Below are 19704 nucleotides of genomic sequence, written 5' to 3'. Positions count from 1 at the left end.
AGGCATGTGTTCATATACACATCTGTAGATCACTTGTAATTCTTGCCTTTAATGAACACATTTATAAATATCCTCAGTCGTGCTGTGGTGGCTGCCTTGAAATTCTGCATCATTCAAAACACTGACCTTTCATGGTCATTTTGACTTGGGGGAAGAGCCAGAAGTCGCACAGTGTCGGATCTCATGAATAAGGCAGATGAGGACACACGGTGATGTATTTATGAGGCTGCCTTCCCGCCGGGTAGCACTTGGGAGCAGGATTTACTGCATTTTTTTAAAAACATACTTTGTAAAGATATGCACAAAAGAGGACAACCTGCTTCAGGAGGTGACTGAATGGTGGGCGTGTTCGAACCAAGGTAAGGGGTTGGAGGGGAGTCGTGGCCAGGTGTCTTACCATAATAAATTTTAAAAACTTAATCATTCTAGATTTGGGGATGACAATATTCAATGTATGTTGCCCCCTGATTGACATATTTTGAAGTTTTGTTGTAGATTTTCCCTTTCTCCTTCTCGTTCTTATTCTCTTCCTTCTCTTTCTTTTCATCCTTAAATTAAAATAAATAAATTTAACCATTCTCTATTTTTTGACTACCCTTGATTGAAACTGAAACTCTAGAACACTTTATGGCTACGTGAATGTGATAAAAAGCAAGAGAAAGCTTCTGAAAGCCTACTGGTCTACCTCTGCATTCTGAGTCCATGAGGAACCAGGAGGGTACCATCTCCACAGAGACCAGGGATGGCTGCACTGTCTGCTGCTGAGCTTCCACACCCAGGCTGTCTTTCAGTTCAGAGCTGCCTTCAGCTCTGCATTGTGAGGCAGGCAGCCAGCATCGATGCTCCAGTTTTACAAACAGAGCAACTGAGTCATTTTCCTATTGTTACCGAACCAGAGTCACCTAGTGAGTCATCCTGAGGTCTTAGAACCGGATCTCGGTGCTTATTCCTGGGGGCAGGCAAGGAGCTGAATTTCTGCAAGGGTTCCAGAGAAAGCTTCACTAGAGGGTCCTGAGAGGAGCACACTAGCATGCAACAGAATCAAAACCAACGGTTAACTCTCAGGACGCCTGCAAGCCTGAAAAAAAGGGGAGAAAATATGTGTGTGTAACGTTGTGATCACATCATGCCGGGATTCCTAATTGCTCTCAAAACGTCCTGTAAATTCTTGGGTTTGTGTATTCTTCATCTTGTAAAAGTCATTTATGTGCATTTCTATCTGAAAGGAAATTAAATTTATTTCCTTCTCTTCACAAAAGAATCTTCAAAGTATCTGGCTGAGAAAAAAAATGAGCTCACTCGTGATAAAATTAGAAACGCAACCATTCCAAACAAGCTGCTCACATCTAGTAAGATGGTGACTTCAATGTAGCATTTTCTGCATAGCTTAGAATTCCCCAATTTTTGCCTTCTGTTTTTCTTTGCATCACATGCCACTCTCTTCATCTGTCTTCTCCTCTCTGCTCCCAGCTAAGCAGTGGACAGGAGAGCTGAAAGGCAGACCTGCCCGAGTGCCCTGGGTTTTTAAAGTAGCTACAAAATCAATTTGAAGGCAAGTTATAGCTTTTGCACGTTAAATTTGGGGATTTTTATTCTTTGTGTCAAAGCTGTGGGAGAAGAGGCAGTTCTGTTTTAGAACCAGGCGTTTCCTACAGAAAATCAGGAGCCCCCAGAGCTGTCTTAGAATTGTCACCTGCACACACCCTCAGTGCCTTCCCGAGGCCCCCGTGAGTCACGTTACCTGAAAATGGATCGTGGGAATCTGCATTCTTACAACTGCCCAGGAGGCTGTTGCAGGCGCTAGAGCTGGAGAGTCTGTCCTCTGAGGCATCCTGGGGACCCCTAGGGTCTCTTTAACACCCCCACCCCCAATGTATACATACACCTTTGTGCTCTTCTAAGGGAGGTCTCCACAGGGTCTGTGACTCCAGGAAAGCTTAAGGCCCAAACAGTGGCAAATAAATACAGAAAAAAAAATCCAGTCTTCCTAGTAATGTAAAATGTAAGCAAAATATAAGAAAAATGTAAGCAAAACCAAGATTATCACTTTGCATCCTTACATTTGTGGAAAATCAGTGATGACTGGCAAAGATATAGAAAAACAGAAATTCTCATGTATGGGGGTTTGCACAAAGGCTTTGAAAGCAACCAGCAAATCTTAAAATACATTTTCTTGACAATCTGGCAGACCCACTTTTAAGTACAGACCAACTCTTGGACACATGATGTGTTTAAGGGTATTATTTAAGGCACTAACTATCCTTGCAAAAAATTAGAAACAACCTAAGTGGTCACCAGTGACAGCAGGATCATTGATAGAATACTGTAAAATACATTATGAGGAATGATCTAAATCCAAAAAATAATAGCTTATCCTTAAGGAATCTTTACTTGGCACTATTTTAAGTGCCTCTTTTTTTGAGAAGATAAATGAAAGCAGAGTACAGCTGTAGGTTTTCTTCTAAAATTTTTATTAGTACATGTGTGTGGTACACCATGACTACGTTCATCACGGGGAGTTGGTACCTTCACATAACACATCTTAAGTCTCTTTACTCCTTCCCACCTCTCCCTTCCCTGCCTCCCACCTCTTGGTTCTCTTCCCATTTGCAAAACATTTATCTCCCTGTCTTTGCATATATTAACAATAAAGCTGGATCTCCAAAGACGATATGGAGTGAGAAAAAGCTCATAGTAAAATGATACATTGTAATCCAATATGTGTTTAAATCAGAAGATAATACACAGTTCATTGATACTTGTAAGTGGTAAAATCCAAGACATAGATTTCACAAATATTCACAAAATTCTCCACAGTGGTGGTGAGGAGGGACTTGTAAGAATGGGGACACACACTCTCACATTTTGCCTGCCTCAGCTTCATCAGATCTATACTACCTGAAAAGGACCCATAATCAACAAATGCTTGCAGAATACTCCTAAGACCAATAGTCGAGGAAAGGCAAGGTGGGGTGTGCAAGTGCCCTGTGACTGGCAGGTGACGCAGACAGAACAACCCTGGGTAGGGGGAGCTCCTTCCGGGAAGAGGTCTGTATGGTTCGAGCAGGGCTGAGACACACAGGGGCGTCTCTTAGTCCTGCTGCCTGCAAGGTCAGATGTCACTTTCTGAGGAGGAGATTTTAGCATGGGGGCCACATTGGAGAGAGTCAAAGATTATCACACACACACACACACACACACACACACACACGCACACACACACTGGCCAGGATCCATAACGGAGATTGCTGCAAGCCTCCTGTGACCTCATGACTTCAGTGAATGCTTCCGCAGAGGGACTGGGAAGCACTGGCCCCTTCTCTAGCAGGATATCTGCAAGTCTCATTTGGCTAGAGAAAAGTATATTACAAGATCCTTAGTGACCACAGAGGAAGTGACTAACTCAACTGCTCTTAGTTCTGACAAAGCAAAGAGGAATTATGAAGTTAAGAGCTGGTTATTAAATCTGGGGGAGAAGGTTATGACATTTTCTCAGAAGTCACCCAGGCATCCAGGGAGAAAAGGATTTGTTGTTACCCACCAGCTACCTTAAATTCAGGTTGGGCAAACTTAAATAACGCAGTTTGATTTTATTTTCTTGCACACTGTCTTTTCTATCTCCTCTCCTTCTTAAAAAAAAAAAAAAAGAACAAAATTGGGAATAAAATATTTATAGCTACTCCAAGAATTGTTGCAACTTAGAGCTCCAGTTTAGACATCTTTGTTTCCTGCCTGTAGGATCAAGTGAGACCTACAGAAATCTCTGCATTGGTTCTCAGCTCCCCTTCCTGCTCCTGCACGAGCACAGGCTGCTTCCTGTGCCTGGAATGACCTCCCTGTAACCCTGCTTTGCCTGGAAAAGCCTGGTCATCCTTCAGCACAAAGTTCTACTGTTAGGTCCCCCGGAAGAGCAGCAGCAGGGGCGTCTGCACACTCCGTTACCCTCCAAGGCTGTTCAGTGATTTCCAGTCAAAGGGCGCTGGAGACACCCTGGCGATCAATCAACTGAGGGCTCGTTCAGTTAAGGAAGACTATACCCAATGGGGTGCCTGCCTCAATGTTCAGAAGAAATTATGATAAGAACTGGACTTCAGTGGGGTAAGGATCTAAGAAGGTTTGCTGCAGGATGGTTATCATCAGAAAGTCAGGTTTCTGCAATTGAGGATTTCACGGGTGGCATGGTGACCTTATTTTTTTCTGTCTGTAGACAAAATTATAAATTATGCAGCAACTTTTATTATGTTCTATTTTACTGTGGCTGAGAGCAAGCATGCCTGAGGTTGGATTCCGTGAGACTGTTCATGTCCAGCGGGGAAACAAAGTGGCCTGGCTGTGAGTGTCAGATCAGCTAGGAATAATATTAAGGTCGGGCTGTGGTTCTTTCCAGACGTTCAGGGTCACTTCTTTCTTTCTCTGCACCTATAATGCCCCAGTCATTGGACATCAATATTGTCCAGATAAATCACGTGGCAGCCTCGTATGGTTTTTATACCTCTTTGCCCATCACGTTATTTAGAAGACATTATAGTTGTGTCTCAAGATCCACCCCCAGAGACCTTCTGTCACTGCAGAGCAGCCACGAGATGTGGGTGGGACTGACCCACACCTACCTCTGGGATGGACCCCAGGTTGTGTACTTGCTCAGGGATGGGTGTTGTGGATTGGGTTCCGTGCAAGCTGACTTGGAGATTCACATGCAGGAGGTTTATCGTGAGAGCTCATTGGCTGAAAGGGAGAAAGAAAGGCCTGATGGGAGGGTGAAATTGACCTACGCTATGCTTGCAAAACAGCCCTCACCTGACCCCTGCAGTGGGGCCAGGCTCTTATACTCACCCACTGACCAACCACTAGAGGCAGTTTTCTCTCAACAGGGGCCTCTCGTCCATGGGTCTGGCAGCTCCTCTGGCCATGGCAGTGCCAGGGGGGAGGGTGGGAGTGTCTCAGGTCTGAAGGGATGATTTGATTCACAGGCACAAGAATGGGCAAATACGACCACGCTACTTTGTGCACCATCTATGGTCTTTGATGATGACGTGTTGGTAGCTTGAAGCAGAGCATGATGGGAATATGTGCATCTAGGAAATTGGCAAACACTACAAATCAAAGCTTTCTGTTCTCAGAAGGGTCAGTTGTCACACACTTGCTGGCGTAGCATTCTGAGAAGCCTAACTCAGACCATGCCTGAAGCCTGCCCCACTGCTGGACTTTCCAATCACATACTTCAGTGGATTCTCCTTCTTGTATGTTGGCTTCAAATTGCAGCAGGTTGTGATTCACCTATTCACATACCTGTTTTCTCCAAGAAACAATATGCTTCTGAAATATCAGGGTATATATTTATCATAGAATGTTCAGGGTCAGCACACGTAGTACCCAGCATATGCTGAATAACTGAAGCTTCTTCCATCACTCTCTGAGGCTTGAACTGAAAAGACGGAACAAATGTCAGTAAGGGGGAACTGGATATTCAAGTTTAGTGATAGCTGTTTAAACAAGTTCATTGGGGCATGGATGAGAAAAAGGATGGTGCTATTGGGCAATCGTCTCTGCTCTCCCCCTCCTACACACACACACACACACACACACACACACACACACACACACAGAGGCACACACTACTCTCCATGGGACATGGTGAATGTGGCTTCTTGCTACACAACACTGACACCTATTCATAGCAGTGGACACCTACTCATCCATTGTGATCCCAGACACATTGCTGACATCCCTGAGCCTCATTCTCCTAATCTGTAAAGTGGGCACAACGATGGCTTCCTTGGAGTGATACATAGGAAGCACCTGGCCCAGGCCAGAGTCCAGAAAGCAGGGGGTTGTCATGGTGACAGCTGATGTGACTGTGTTATTGTCGCTCCTCTGACTGTTATAATCGCCCTTGGTCCCCTCTCCTTGATAAATCTTTGCTCTGGTTCCTGAATCTGAATGGGACAAAAAGTGCAACTTTGTTCAATTCATCCTTTCTGAAGTCACCATTTGGTTCTGTTAAGCATGTAGGCAACACACACTTCAGTTTTATTGGGAGCACCTGTGACTTTGTCACCATGGAAACCACAGATCTTTTCATAACACCTGATAATTGCTGCAGCCACTCGGAAATATTGCTTCTTCCATCACTCTCTGAAATGATGGTCATTATTTGCCCCTTCACAAGATCTTATTGAAAACACCAATAAAGGAACACAAGTATCATTATATGATATTATTATATATCAACTATTTGATGTTGTAACAATAGAATTGACTTTCTTTTAAGTTTTACATATTTTATTTTGTGCTTTAAAAGCATCATTCTGGCCAGGCATGATGGCCCACGCCTGTAATTGTAGTACTCAGGAAACTGAGGATCACTGTGAGCTCAAGGCCAGCCTGGGCTACATAGTGAGACCCTGTCTCAGGAAAAAAAAAAAAAAGAACAAAATAAAAATAAATAAAAGCATCATGCTGAGAAGGGTTCTTTAACAGCCAAATAAGAGGTTGTGGCACAAAAAGGTTATGAGCCATGGCCGTGGGGCCATATTGGTTATAATGACCCCTTTGCAGGGTCATCTTCCATCCCTCCGGCCAGCTTCTGTGGCCCTGAAGTGCAGAAGGGACCGAGCCCATCCTCAGCAAACCCATGTGTTTGGCGAGCGAGCGAGGTGGGATCCTGCTGTGGAGGGTGCAGTAGTCAGTTTAGGTGGCCTGAAAAACACAACAAGTCCGAAACAGCCGCCAGTGCCCACTGAGAAAGCCGGGATGTATCAGCAGTGACCTGCTCCGGCTGTCCATCTCAGTGTGTGGCTATGGGCTATGTCTGGTGACTCTCCCTGCTTCCTGTCCTCTTCCCGTGTCCTCTCTCCCTGTCCCCTCTCCTGCCCCTTCCCCTCCCCTGATTTCTCAGGAGAAGCAGCGCTGTGCAGCTCTGAGCTCAGCCCTGGGCTTCCTGTGGACGTCCTTCCCCGGGCCTGGCCCTGCGTTCTGACACTGACACTCGCTGGCCCCGGCCCACCCCGCTCCCCCATCTGGATCTGTCACCACACCAAGGCACACGCTCTCCGTGGCTCTCCCCCTTGCACACACCCTCACCTCGGGAAGATTATATTTATAATGCCCTGGAGTGCTGCCAAATGCCAGCACTCATTTTGGGAGCACACTTGTGTCTCTGGCTTGGAACACACTGAATTTTCCGCTGGCTCAGAGTGTCGATGTCCTTCCGGTGGAGAGAAGTGACAGGCTCTGGGGCACCGGCCGTGTCAGGGCGCGATCAGCTTTCTGCTCCCAAGGGTTGTGCTCGGTGAGCATTTGTTGCAGGACCCACAGCCACATTTGGTCCTCGAAGCTTATGCTCTGCTTTTTCAAGTAAGATCTGGCAGCAGCCAGAAAGGGGCATTGGGAGGGCGGAGGGCAGGTGTCCAGGGGCCGTGGAGCCTCCAGGGTTCCGGATCTGCTTCCTGGGCCTAGAGGAGGAGAAGAGCTGTGAAAACCAGCAAGTGTCTGAAAGGATGAATTATAACACTCATGGAATGTCCTAGAATTAGTCTGAGTTCCCTGGCAGGTAGGCGCAGCCATAGATGGCTCTCGCGTGTCAAGACGTGGACTTAGATGGACCCGGGCAGTGCCTCTCCTCTTCCTTGTATTTAGCTGTCCCATGAAACATCCTTAAAGGGTTCAAGACGGTCATTCCACAGTTAGAGCCACAGCTTGCAATACTCATTCATGGGAGAGCAGACACACGGGCTTTAATTCACATGGAGGGCCCATGCCTGGCCTGAAATGCTTTCCTTTCTTGCAAACAGTTTCATTCAATAAGAAAGAGACACTGGGTGTGGTGGTGCACGCCTATAACCCCAGCACTCTGGAAGCTGAGGCTGGAGGATCCCTGGAAGTTTGGCTACCTAGTGAGTTCAAGGCTAGCCTGAACTACATGGCAAGACCCTGTCTCAAAAAATAAGAGAAAGAGAGGGAGAGAGAAATAGGGAGAGAGAGAGACAGAGAGAGAGAGAGAGAGAGACAGAGAGAGAGAGAGACAGAGACAGAGAGAGAGACAGAGAGACAAAGAGAGAGACAGAGAGACAGAGAGAGAGACAGATAGAAAAAACAGAGACAGAGAGAAATAGGGAGAGAGACAGAGACAGAGAGAGACAGAGAGACAGAGAGACATACACACACACACAGACAGAGAGAGAGGAATTTCAAAGAGATGTAGGAGATATTGCCACCAAAGAAAAATCGTCACTCATCATGCAGGGTGAGGCTCACCTCAGCCCCACGAGCTGCCTTCATGAACCCAGCCAAGCATTTTTCTGTGCCAGCAGCGAAATCGCTGTAAACTTTGAGGTGAGTTTCATCTTCCATTAAGTCCATGGAGGAGGTAAAGAACACAGACAAGAAGAGGATGGGTCCTGTGAGCCCCTTCTGGCTCATGAGACACTTTGTCTCCATGCCTGGAAAGGGTGGAGACAACCAGCTCAAAGTCAGTGTCCCTGTGGTGGCGCTCCACGGTCATCCCAGCACTTGGGAGGCTGAGGCAAAAACAGGGCTGTGAGTTCGAGGGCAGCCTGGGCTGCAAAGTGAGCTGAAGGCCAGCCTGAACTGCACAGTGAGACCCTGCTTCAAAAAGAACTCCCCCCAAATCTGTTGAGTACTTACATCTGTGTGGTCAATTTCTGGGCTCCCCTTTCTGCTCCACCCATCAGTTTCATCTATCTCTTCATGAGACCTGACTGTCTTGATCACCGGAAAGCTTTTGAAAGCTGTAAAGGCGTATACTCACCAGAAGCACTGTTAGTGGCTCATTCTCAGCTGTGTGTACAGAATTTACAGGTATGGGGAGCATTTTACTTAGCTCTGACTCTCTCCCTGCAGTGGTAATTAGGGGTGTGATTGTGTGTGTGTGTGTGTGTGTGTGTGTGTGTGTGTGTGTGTGTAAAGGGAAACCCAAGCCACAGGTCCAGGGTCTATCCAGCAGTGGTAGACTTGGTCTCTACCTTTCGGTTGAGTTAGAGGACAAGGTTACTGTCTGCTTGTTCTGACTTTACGAACCTAATCATGACACATAGCCATTTAACATTGAGCTGTATACATACATCTCCTTACTTATTTTGGAAGTACTGTCCAGGCTAGACATGCCTCGTGACTGTTATTACAGTATAGCTGGCGTTTATCTTGTGCTTCAGGAAGTGATTCAGAGTGTGGACACCCATGGCCACTGCTAGCATCCCCTGGGGAGTTATTAGAGCTGCAGTTCTGGGAGCCTCACCCTAGAGCTAATACATGGAACTCTGGGAGGAGAACTGCTAATCTGTTTTAACCCTTCCCCCATAAAAAAGATAGATGCTCATATATGGCTGTGGTTTTCAATTCCTCTGGGGAAATACCCAGAAGGGGAATAGCTGGGTTGAATGGGACCTCCACTCCCAGTTTTCTGATTTCCAGAGTGGTTGCACCAGTCTACACTCCCACCAACAGCGCACAAGAGTTCCCACAACCTCTCTAACATTTGTGATTGGTGGTTTTCTTGACCCTGGCCATTTTTTCTGGAGTGAATCTCAGTGTTGTTTTAATTTGCATTTCTCAAATGACCAATGATGTTGAACATTTCTTAGTGTATTTCTTTGCCATTTATATTTCTGCATTTGAGAAGTGTGTGTTCATCTCAGATGCCCATGTTTGGACTGAGTCTTTGAATTTGGGAGGGCCTGATGTTTTTCAATTCTTTATATGGTCTAGATATGGTCCTTTGTTAGAGGGAAAACTGGCTAAAACTTTTTTCCATTCTGTGGGTTTTCTTTTCACTCCGTTGGGGATTTCTTTGTTTTCACTCTGTTGGTGACTTTTTTTTTTTAAGTGCAAGAATTTTTTAATAAGATGAGATTCCAGTTGCTGATGCTTTGAAGTACTTCCCGTGCAGTTTGCATTTTGTTCATGAGCTCTTTGGGTCCTCCCACGCGTGCTCCATAGCAGCACAATTTGTACTAGTTAAACCTTGGAAACAATCCAAATGTCCATCAACCGAGAATGGATAAAAAATGTGGTATTTTTATACAATGGAGTACTACTCAGCTACAATGAAGGGTAAAGTTGAAGCCTTTATAGGTAAATAGAGGCAACTTGAGACCACACTTACAAGTGAAATAAATCAAGCTCGCACGTACAAATATTGTATTGTTTCCCTAGTGTACAAAAAACAAACAAAAAAACTGAAAAAGTAATAAGATCCAAAATGTACAATAGATACTGTGAAAATGAAGTGGAAAGAAAGTGCTCAAAATGAAAGAACATCTGGGAAAGAGAAAATGATAAAAGAAAGAAGAGAAAATATTATATTTATATAGGTATATATGTATGTATATATATTCAAGATAGATAACTATTCTACTAATCTCTGTAAGTTTATCAGAAGGAACAGTTTGTGTCTTCATTGTCTGATCATTTTTTATGACCAAATCTTGGAATATGAACAACTACTTTAAAGATAATAATATGCAATATATTAGCTAGTGTTGATTTATTGCTATTTTTTTTGAAATCCTGTATGTTTTTTACCTTTTTTGTTTTGTATTTAAAAAAAACTTAAAAAAGGATACACGCTCAATTTGTAGAGTCTGTATCTTGATTTTACAGTTTCTCATTCAATTGATAGCAACATTCTCACATGCAGTCTCTCACAAAGGAGGCACGATAACCCTCCAGCTTAGAGCTGGAGGAACAGAGGCCTGGAGATGTCCTGTCGGTGTCGGGAGCCAGGCCCCTCCTGGGCCCGTGCAGCTGTTCTTTTCCCACTGCATTTTGGGGCTGGTGGTGGGATGCCCCCATCTCCTTGGTCTGCGGGTCACCCCAGAGCACTTCCTATGCCCTTGGGGAAGGCAGCATCCCTGGTTCCATGGCTGACTGAGGGCTGAGAGACAGCTGCCCCCCTGCTCCACGCTCCGGGTTGCTGGGAGCTCTCTACCCCACCCCTATCTTTGTCCTCTTTCTGTGCAGCCCCAGGCATTGAGATCAGCCGAGCCACTGAGCATGGGGTCCTTGGAAATGAATTTTATAAACTGAGAAGATTGCAGAGATGGAAGGGTTTCTCCTTGGAAATGGGCTCTTGTGGGGGAATAAAGACTGAATAAACTGACCTAACCCTAAGGTACAGTCTTGCACGTGTGCTTAGAGGATGGACAAGGGTTTTCCGAACAGGACAGGGAATTTCGTTGACTTTGTGCCCTTTGGTAAACTTCTTTTGGGGGAAAGGTTGAGTAGCATCAATAGATAAATCTTTGACGGGAGAAAAATAAATCAGTTTTAGTGATATAAATGCATATATTAGCAGTATGGCAACATGCCTGAAATAATGAGCTTATGGAGAGGAAAGGTTTATCTCAGCTCACGGTTCTGGAGGGTCTAGTCCAAGATCACATAGCTGCATCGCTTTGGGGTGCTGAGTGGTGATGTCTGGGAGTGTGCAGCTGGGCAGACTGCTTCTCTCAAGGCCAGGAAGCTAAGGAGGGAGAAGAAAAGGCTGCGTTCTGACAATTCTTCCATGGGCAGCCCCTGACGACTAAGAACTTCCTATTAAGCCCCATCTCCTATGGGTCTCCCAGACTCCCAATGGTGTCTCCCTGAAAATCAGCCTTTAATTCATGGACCCTTATCTAAGCCACAGTAGAGTAGGTTTATTTAATCTTATTTTATTTTATGATTTTATTTTGAGACAGGATCTCACTGTGTAGTTCAGGTTTGTTTTGAACTCATGATGTAGCACAAGTTGGCCTTGAACTCACGGCGATCCTCCTGCCTCAGTCTTCGAGTGCTGAGAATATAGGCATGTGCCACCTCATCAGCTTCACCTTTGTTTGTAAATACATTTCTTCCATTTCTCATTACTCCATTCAGATTAACGCTTATAAACTGAGTCAGAATTCTTTACCTTCTATGTTGCTCTCTCTCAAAGAGATACTCTCTATAATTTGATAGCAGCCAATGTGGGGGAAGGTTCCAGCTAAATAAATAGGGTAGTAGTTTGTAGTTACCGATTGTATCCTTCTTTCTGTGGAATATAACACACACACACACACACACACACACACACACACACACACACACACCACACCAGCTCTTATGCCATCTTAACCTCTGCTAATCTTCTAGACATATAGAATTTATCTTTTTAAAAATTTTAGAATAAAGACTAATATAATGGATGAGATCCATTCTGGCAGTTTAGTGGTTTAAAACAAGACTGGCCTTTTTATTTTTGCAAAAGCTAATTTCCAGAAATAAAGCTAAGTGGGCAGTGTCAAGCTTATGCCTCCCTACTGGATAGGAAATCACATTACATGCATTAAACCATATCTTGCAGGTACTTATACTGCTTAAGAAAAGATTCCTTAGAGACTCAGGCCTCTCACGTTAAGACCTTAACATGGGGCTGAAATGGGAATTGAGCTGGCTAAATTTGGCTGAAAATGAGCCAGTATGACTTTGTCCCCTAGTAAAACATCTCCTCTCTAATAAAATATTTCTTGCTTCTGCCTTTTAACCTTGGACAGCCTATGAAAGACAGTGTCCTTCATTTGTAATTTTCTGGTCTCTAAAAAATGCCTTGCCGTCCTGTATTTCTGATCGTAGTACACAGCGGTACAGCTGCTCTAGAGATCAGTTTGGCAGCTCCTCAAAAAGTATGTGTATGTGTATTTATGGCCCAGAATATTCCACACCTAGGTATTTACTAAAGAAAAAATATTCATACAGAAACATGGACATGGATGGTTACAGCAGCATTATTTAGAAGATTCAAAATGTAGAAGCAACTCAAATGCCCATCAGCTGGGGAATGGGTAAACAGCATGTGGTGAAACCATACTCTGGCCTATTATTCAGCCAAAGAAAGGACGACTGTTGATAAACACTTGAACTTGGATGAAGCTTAAAAACACTGTGATAGGTGAAGAAATCTCGTCAAAGGCTGCCTTTCCTATGACTGCGTTTTTATGAAATGTGCAGAACAAGCAAACTCCTGGATACAGAAAGTAGGTTAGTGGTTGCCGGGGACTTACGGGATAGGGGAGTGATGGATGGCTGTGATGGGTGTCAGGCTTCTCGTGGGGTGATTCAAATGCTCTGAGTATCTGAGTATTTTACATGCTTGACCATTGGATGTGTATTCCACAAAACGCTAAGTTTCATGGTATGTGAATTGTATTTCATAATTTAACAAAAAGGCTTGATATGACTTTTACATGTCTTCATTATTTTTTGTGCCAGTTAAAGTTCACTAGAGGAACCACTTAAGTATAATATGTATACACATGTGCTATATAAAGAATTTACAGGTAGACTCACAATAGCTGCTTGAGAAATCAGAAATAGAATACAAAATGGATCCGTAGGGCAAGAAAGGACATAAATTAGTAAGAGCAGTAGCAGCTTACAGAAGACCACGCAGGCAGGTTTAGAGATCTCGCAAGAAGGCAAGGATGGCTGGACCGAGGACTGAGCAGGCTCGGATTCGCTTGCTACACTGCGGTAATGGTAACACAGCATAGCAGACTGAGAGGCGTCAACAACAGAAATGTATTTTCTCACGGATCTGAGAGCAGCAGACTGAGACGAAGGCGCAGACAGGGTGATTTCTTCTGAAGCTGCCACCTTGGCTAGCAGGAGGCTTCCTCCTCCCTCTGTCTTCCCGGGTCTTTTTTCCGTGCTGGACCACATCCTGGCTTCTGCATCTCATTAGGACAACAGTCCCACTGGGTTTGGGCCTGCTCCTACATCCTCAGCACACCTTAACTCCCTCTTGAAAGGCCCCCTCTCAACATGTGCCATCACATTCCGAGCTCCTAGGACTTAGGACTTCAACATACGAGTTTTAGGGGGCACAGTTCAGCCTACAGTAGAGCTGGGTGTGATTGTGCAGGACATTGCTGGTTGGAGTAAGGATTTTATTTAAGAGGAATGAAGAGCAGCCAGATGGTTTCACATGAGAGACTGCAGATCAGATTAACAGGTGGGAGCCAGCACTTCCTTGGAGATTCTGGTGAAAAGGACGGAGGTAAACATAGCCCGGGGGCCCAGGACTAACTTTCTCTTTCATTCTAGGGTCTGGATTTAACTTTCTTCATTTCTGCTGATTGTCCTTGCTTTTTTTTTTTTTTTTTTAAGCAGAGTTTGCACAAAAAGAAACCAATACATTCAGAACACATTACTTACTACTCCAAAGAAATTCTGAAAAAAAGAAAGTTCAACTGTAAACACACATTTTGTAAACCTCTGGTTATTTATGCCACAAAACTCTAAGTGGGGGTGGTGTGGTGTGCTGGGGGAACGGGCCAAGTGCAAATAGCCACTGTGGACTTTTCCGCAGCCCACCGGTGATTGGCAATGGCTCCGTGCTCTGGGATTATTGTTCAGATGGATTTCTGCAGGCCTGTGGCTGTCTGGGCTCAACTGTGGATTTTATTTTTTCATCTAGGTCAATATCTCCAACCATAAACAAAAGGGAAATTTTGGTTCGAGAAGTTTCTACTGACTTCGTGAAGAAGCAAAGCCACAACTGGAAGATGAATTTTGTTTTGTAAACACAGGAGAGCTGTTGAGTTAGTACAAAGCACCGCTCTTGCAAAAATGCTGCAGGGACAAGGTCCCCATGGTGCTAGGGTTTAAAGGGCCTTGGAAGAAGAGAGGCAGCATCTCCGCTCATTGCGGGGACACAGTGAGTGACAAAGCCAAATCACACAAATTATTTTAAACAGCTGTCTGCTGCTTCCTAACTGCAAGCTACCTGCTTCAGCAAAACTCCTTTGAGTTTAAAGAGAAAAATCTCTCTTTTTCTCTCCGTGTGCTTAAGGACAGCAACAAGATTAACATCTGAGTCACGAATAGCCCACGAAACAGATGACTCCTCGTCCTATGACTAGATGTTGTTATATCAGAGAGAATTCTGAGTGAATCTCTTGCCTCTTGTGCATTTTTAAAAGCGATTTTCCTCCTCTGAGTTGGTTCTCTGGTTAATGTGCTGAGACAGGCTCTCGGCATCCAGATGGAATCTAATCTATATTTAGGGTGTTCATTAGTGTTTGTGTTTGAATGTGCTACCATTCCCTAATTTCAAGGCCAGTGTGCTGTGACAGTGAGTGGCCATTCACGTAGTGGCTGTATATCTTATTTCTCATGGAGATTTTTTAAAAATCGTGCATATTTCCTGTTGGCCACAGACAGATCGATGGGGGTTGTGAACTTGATAACAGTAATCAGCCTTCAGATTGGGGAGTCCGGTTCTTGCTCTTCTTGTTTTCTCCTCCAGGCTGCTCTGGGCTCCGTTTAACACTTTCTTTTCCTCCTTCCTCCCTTTTGTTCTCTCTCCTTCTCCCTCTCCTTCCCTCCCCTTCCCTCCTTTCCCTTCCTATCTTCTTCCTCCCTTTCTCCCTTTTTTTAACACAGAGGATAGATCTGAGCAGTTTACACGGAGCTATACCCTCAGCCCTTTTTATTTTTATTTTGAGGGCAAGGTCTTGCTACGGTGCCAGCTTAGTTGCGCTGGGCTCCAACTTGCGATCCGCCTGCCTCAGCCTTCTCAGCGCTAGTCTTACAGGGTCCTCTGCCACACCCTACGATAATTTCTTTCCAGTATGTGGAAGCTCAGCAACTCCATTAACCTTGAGAATGGGGGGATGAGAAATGGTGCAGGTTCATTTTAGGTTAAAAGGTTTTGCCAGGGTATTTTTTTTCCCTTTGTGTAGGACATTACTGTCATTCCATGGCCCAGTTTCTCCTGTGCCAGAGGGTTGGAGAGTCAGTTGCTGAACTTTTCTAAGAAAATTAAGTGTTAACATTTGGGAAAGAAGGTTTAAGAGAAAGTACTCTAACTGTTGTCAATGATTCTCAAAACTATGTCCTAGAAAGCTTTTAGGGTGATTACAAAAATTACAGCTCCCATGTGCTTGTGTAGCATGTAAAGCACCTTCCTGGCCCCTGGAGAAGGGAGCTCCTTTGCCTGCACTGTGCCATCACTGCTGTCAGAATCCGGGTCTGAACTGTGGGCTGGACCCTGGGGGACAAAGCTTCCCACATCCATGCTTGTTCCTACGTGGAGCCACGATGTGGGTCCTTGCCGGGCAGCGTGTCGTAAGCGGGACAGGATCAGGGGTTCAGCACAGGGCTGGAAGTGTTGCATAGTGCTGTTTGCAGTCACCGAAGGGGCTCTCATGTGTTTTTGGATCAGCACAAAGGTCAGACGTGGGTGTCTCACACATTGATCTTGACAGGTTTCTTGCTTCCGTGTCACATAATCCCTGGTTGGAGAGCGTGGGATGGGAGGGCCAGGCGACACTGGTGCTGTTCCTGGTGTTGTTGCATCTTTTGTCATCTACTTCCAGCTGAACTGTGGCCACTGCTGGCCACCTTCCTCCCTCTCTGTGTTTCTCTGGTCACTTGCCTAGGCTGTCTTCTTAAACTGGCCACATAACCACTGACAGCCCCCAGGTCGTGTCCTGTGGTACTAATAATGTATTTGGACTTTCCTTACTGTTCCTGGACAGTTGTGTCTGTTCCATGGTGACACGCTGAGCTGCTGATGGCTCTGAGATAAAGCTGACCACTCCAGCCCGGAGCTCTGTCTCTGTGTCCATGGTGCTCCCACCCCTGAGGCTGCGCCTTCTCCTGCCATCTTTGTCTTACAGCAGCGGCCAAGACTGCTGTGTTTCTGATTCCAGGCTCAGTGCCAAGCATTTGCCATGCTTACCTCACCTAACCTTTCCCAGAGTCCAGCACAGAACTCACAGTTAGTCTCCCACGTTACACCTCTGAGGTACCGGGTGAGCTGGTGCCTAGCTCATTGTGCCTTGAGCCGGGGTTTGAATGCTGGCTGTCTACACTGCAGGCCACCCTAGGAACCATATACTGTGGATTTGCTGTTGCATGGATGCTCCTTCTCCTTGGCCTCCTGAGTCCAATTCAGGGTGACCCGGTCACTTTTGCCTTCTGAATAACTTAAGCCTTTTCCTTTTGCTCTGCCTCTGCACCCACTGTGCTGGTCCCAGCCATCCCCTTTGGCCTGACAGGTGCTTCCCAGCAGCTCCTCCTCTCCTTTCCACCCCATATATTTCCCATGTTACAGCCAAAGGAAAATATTTTGTAGAACAGAAGTCCGACTGCTGCTCCACTAATTAACACTGCAGTGGTTTCCCACTGACCTCAGTGCAGCCTGACCTCTTTAATGTACTTTACAAACCATGCCCTGGGCCTGTCCCTTGACCCATGCTGGTCCCCAGTGCTACCTCTCACTTTGCATGTGGTCCCAATGCCCACTCTTCCTAAACTCTTTTCTTCCATGGCCCCCGGCAGGGCCACTGAGCTGTCTGATCTCTGTGTCAGAAACACCTGTCACCTTCTTATAATCTGGTTTCCTCCCAGCTGTGCTTTAGGCTCCTGTCATCTTCATTTGGGGTCTCAAAACGGAGTCTGGAGTTTGGTTGTGTGTTCTAGCATAGCTGCATTTCCTCTGCTCTGGGCTCTGCTCCAAGTTCTTTGAATATATTAACTCACTTCATTTTGCAACCATCATTGGAAGTAAGCACAATTATTCCATTGAGCAGATGCAGCACTGCGTATGTCACAGTGCAGTCAGGAAAATGGGTGTCAACCTAGTTGTCTGTTGCCAGGAGGAAATGTGATACTGGGCCCCAGCTATGCCGGGATTGCCTAGAGCAGAAAAGGCAAATAGTGTGGATGGGAAGTGATCCGAAGATTAGAGGGAGCATGAAGCTCTACTTCAGAAGAGGTGATGTCATGGGTGCTCACATGCTGGGTGGTCCAGCAGGAACTGGAACCCCAAAGGAGATGAGGCTACTGCCACTGAAGTCACACTAAGCAGCCAGGGGTGCAGTGCCCGGACCTCCCTTCTACCCTTCAAGATCACCACTGCTTGCCAGGAGCCCAGATAACCAGACTCTCGGGCAAGGAGCCAATTCTCGACTTGGCAGGGAGCCTGGGAAATGTGGTATCCTGGGGTCATGGGAAAGAAGGGAACAGATTGAGAACAGACAGGCAGAAGACAGACCCAGCAAGATGCTAGATTTTCCCAAGTACACAACTTCTGAACGGCCAGGCCTGGGTTGTGTGGGCCCACAGTGTGCAGCCCTGAGAACACAGGGGGATTCATCCAGTCGCTGCACCTCTGTTGTGTGACAGTCACCAGTCTCTGATGTTATCTTACCCAAGACAGAATGGGAATCATCATCAAGAAATCAAATAACAGAAGCTAATGAGGCTGGGCTGGGGGTAGGGCACGGCGGAGAATCCTTCTAACTCACTGGGAATATAAACTAGCATCACCACTATGGAGACCAGTATGGAGAGTCCTCCAAAAACCAAAACTAGATGTTCCATTTGATCCAGCTATTCCCCTTCTAGGTGTCATCCTGAAAGAATTAAAGTCATCATAGTACAGATACATGCTTCCCTATGTTTATAGCACAATTTGTAATAACTACATCTCGGAAGCAGCCTATAGGTCCACTGACAGGTGAATGGAGACAGAAAATATATTTACAAATGATGGTTTACTGCTCTGCCTTAAAGAGGGTCAACGAGAGACATTTGCAGGAAAATGGGGACACTTTAAGACTGCAGTGTTGGGTGAACTAAATCAGACACATACGCTTAAATATTGTGTGGTTTCTCTTACCTGAGCAACATGAATTATAAAGAGCAAAATAAGAGCTACATAATAGAATTAGGGAGACATCTTTCTCAAATGGGAAGGAGTCAAGGGATGAGAGGAGGGAAATGGGAGGGAATTGAAAGGGGATGAAGAAGTGTTGTACACATGTAACCAACGCCACACAAGGAAGGTAAACATTATGTGCCACAGACCCGGGGTGCCACACTAATTAAAAAATAGTGGTACCCTCTGAACAGGAACACTACAACAGTTAGATGAATTAAAACACATCAGCTATTCCAGATAGTATCTGAGATTCACAAGGACAGTAAATTTGGGTCACTATTACAGAGACAATGGTCTTAGGGGGAGCCATTAGTCCCCAGGTGGGAGCCAAGCTCTTTCTCTGTGAGTCATTGCCATCTCTGTCTTACAAGTGATACAGTTGAAGCCTCAAGCGTCTGACTTCCTCGTGGAGACTTAGCAGAAAGGGGAGCAGGACTTCAGAGTCCAGCTCCAGAGTTTGCAAGTTCACCGGCAGATTGAAATTCCTACGGGGCCTCACAGGACTCCTCCCAGCTACGCTGCAGTGCCATGGGAACGTGCCCTGCACATTCTTGCCTTCCTGGCACTATTTGCTTCATGAATTATTCAGTGGCCTGGTGATACGTGGGGGCCCATGGAAAGCAGTCCACAGGGCATTTCTAGACTTCCACGTTAGCAGCCCAGTGCCAAGCTGGGAGTTGGAAGCCTCTTCTCTCCAGGGACTGATTACAGTGCATCCCAGGCCTCCCGGCTTTACAATTTCCCAGCTCCGCAGAGTCTTCTCCTCGTCCTCCTCCCCATAGACATCATATTCTACTCCCCTGAGCTCTCTAGTGATCAAGGAAAGGCTAAGAGTTAGAGAGGCACACTGCGGCAGAAAGATGTAAGCAAAAACAAGAATGGAATGAAAGATCACTACGAATAGATCTTGGGGGACTTTGTAATTCAAAAGAATTATGATCACAAGTCAGAAAAGCACCTGTGGAGCTAAGACTGAGCCTTATGGTACATCTTGC

The 19704-nt window shown here is 45.6% G+C and overlaps 1 long non-coding RNA gene across 1 annotated transcript; it reads left to right on the top strand.

Moving 5' to 3' along the window:
• The first annotated feature begins 209 nt into the window (after window positions 1-209).
• LOC134477182 (uncharacterized) lies at window positions 210-4237 on the top strand. The gene is made up of 2 exons (XR_010049092.1): window positions 210-359; window positions 3739-4237. It is a non-coding gene; the product is annotated as an uncharacterized LOC134477182 (long non-coding RNA).
• Window positions 4238-19704: the final 15467 nt, after the last annotated feature.

Source organism: Cavia porcellus, unplaced genomic scaffold, assembly GCF_034190915.1.
Source record: "Cavia porcellus strain 051 isolate PalLab524CR breed Dunkin Hartley unplaced genomic scaffold, mCavPor4.1 scaffold_8, whole genome shotgun sequence".
NCBI classification, from domain to species: domain Eukaryota; kingdom Metazoa; phylum Chordata; class Mammalia; order Rodentia; family Caviidae; genus Cavia; species Cavia porcellus.
The sequence above is the reverse complement of the archived record's forward strand: the minus strand, read 5'-3'. Positions and strand labels throughout refer to the sequence as shown.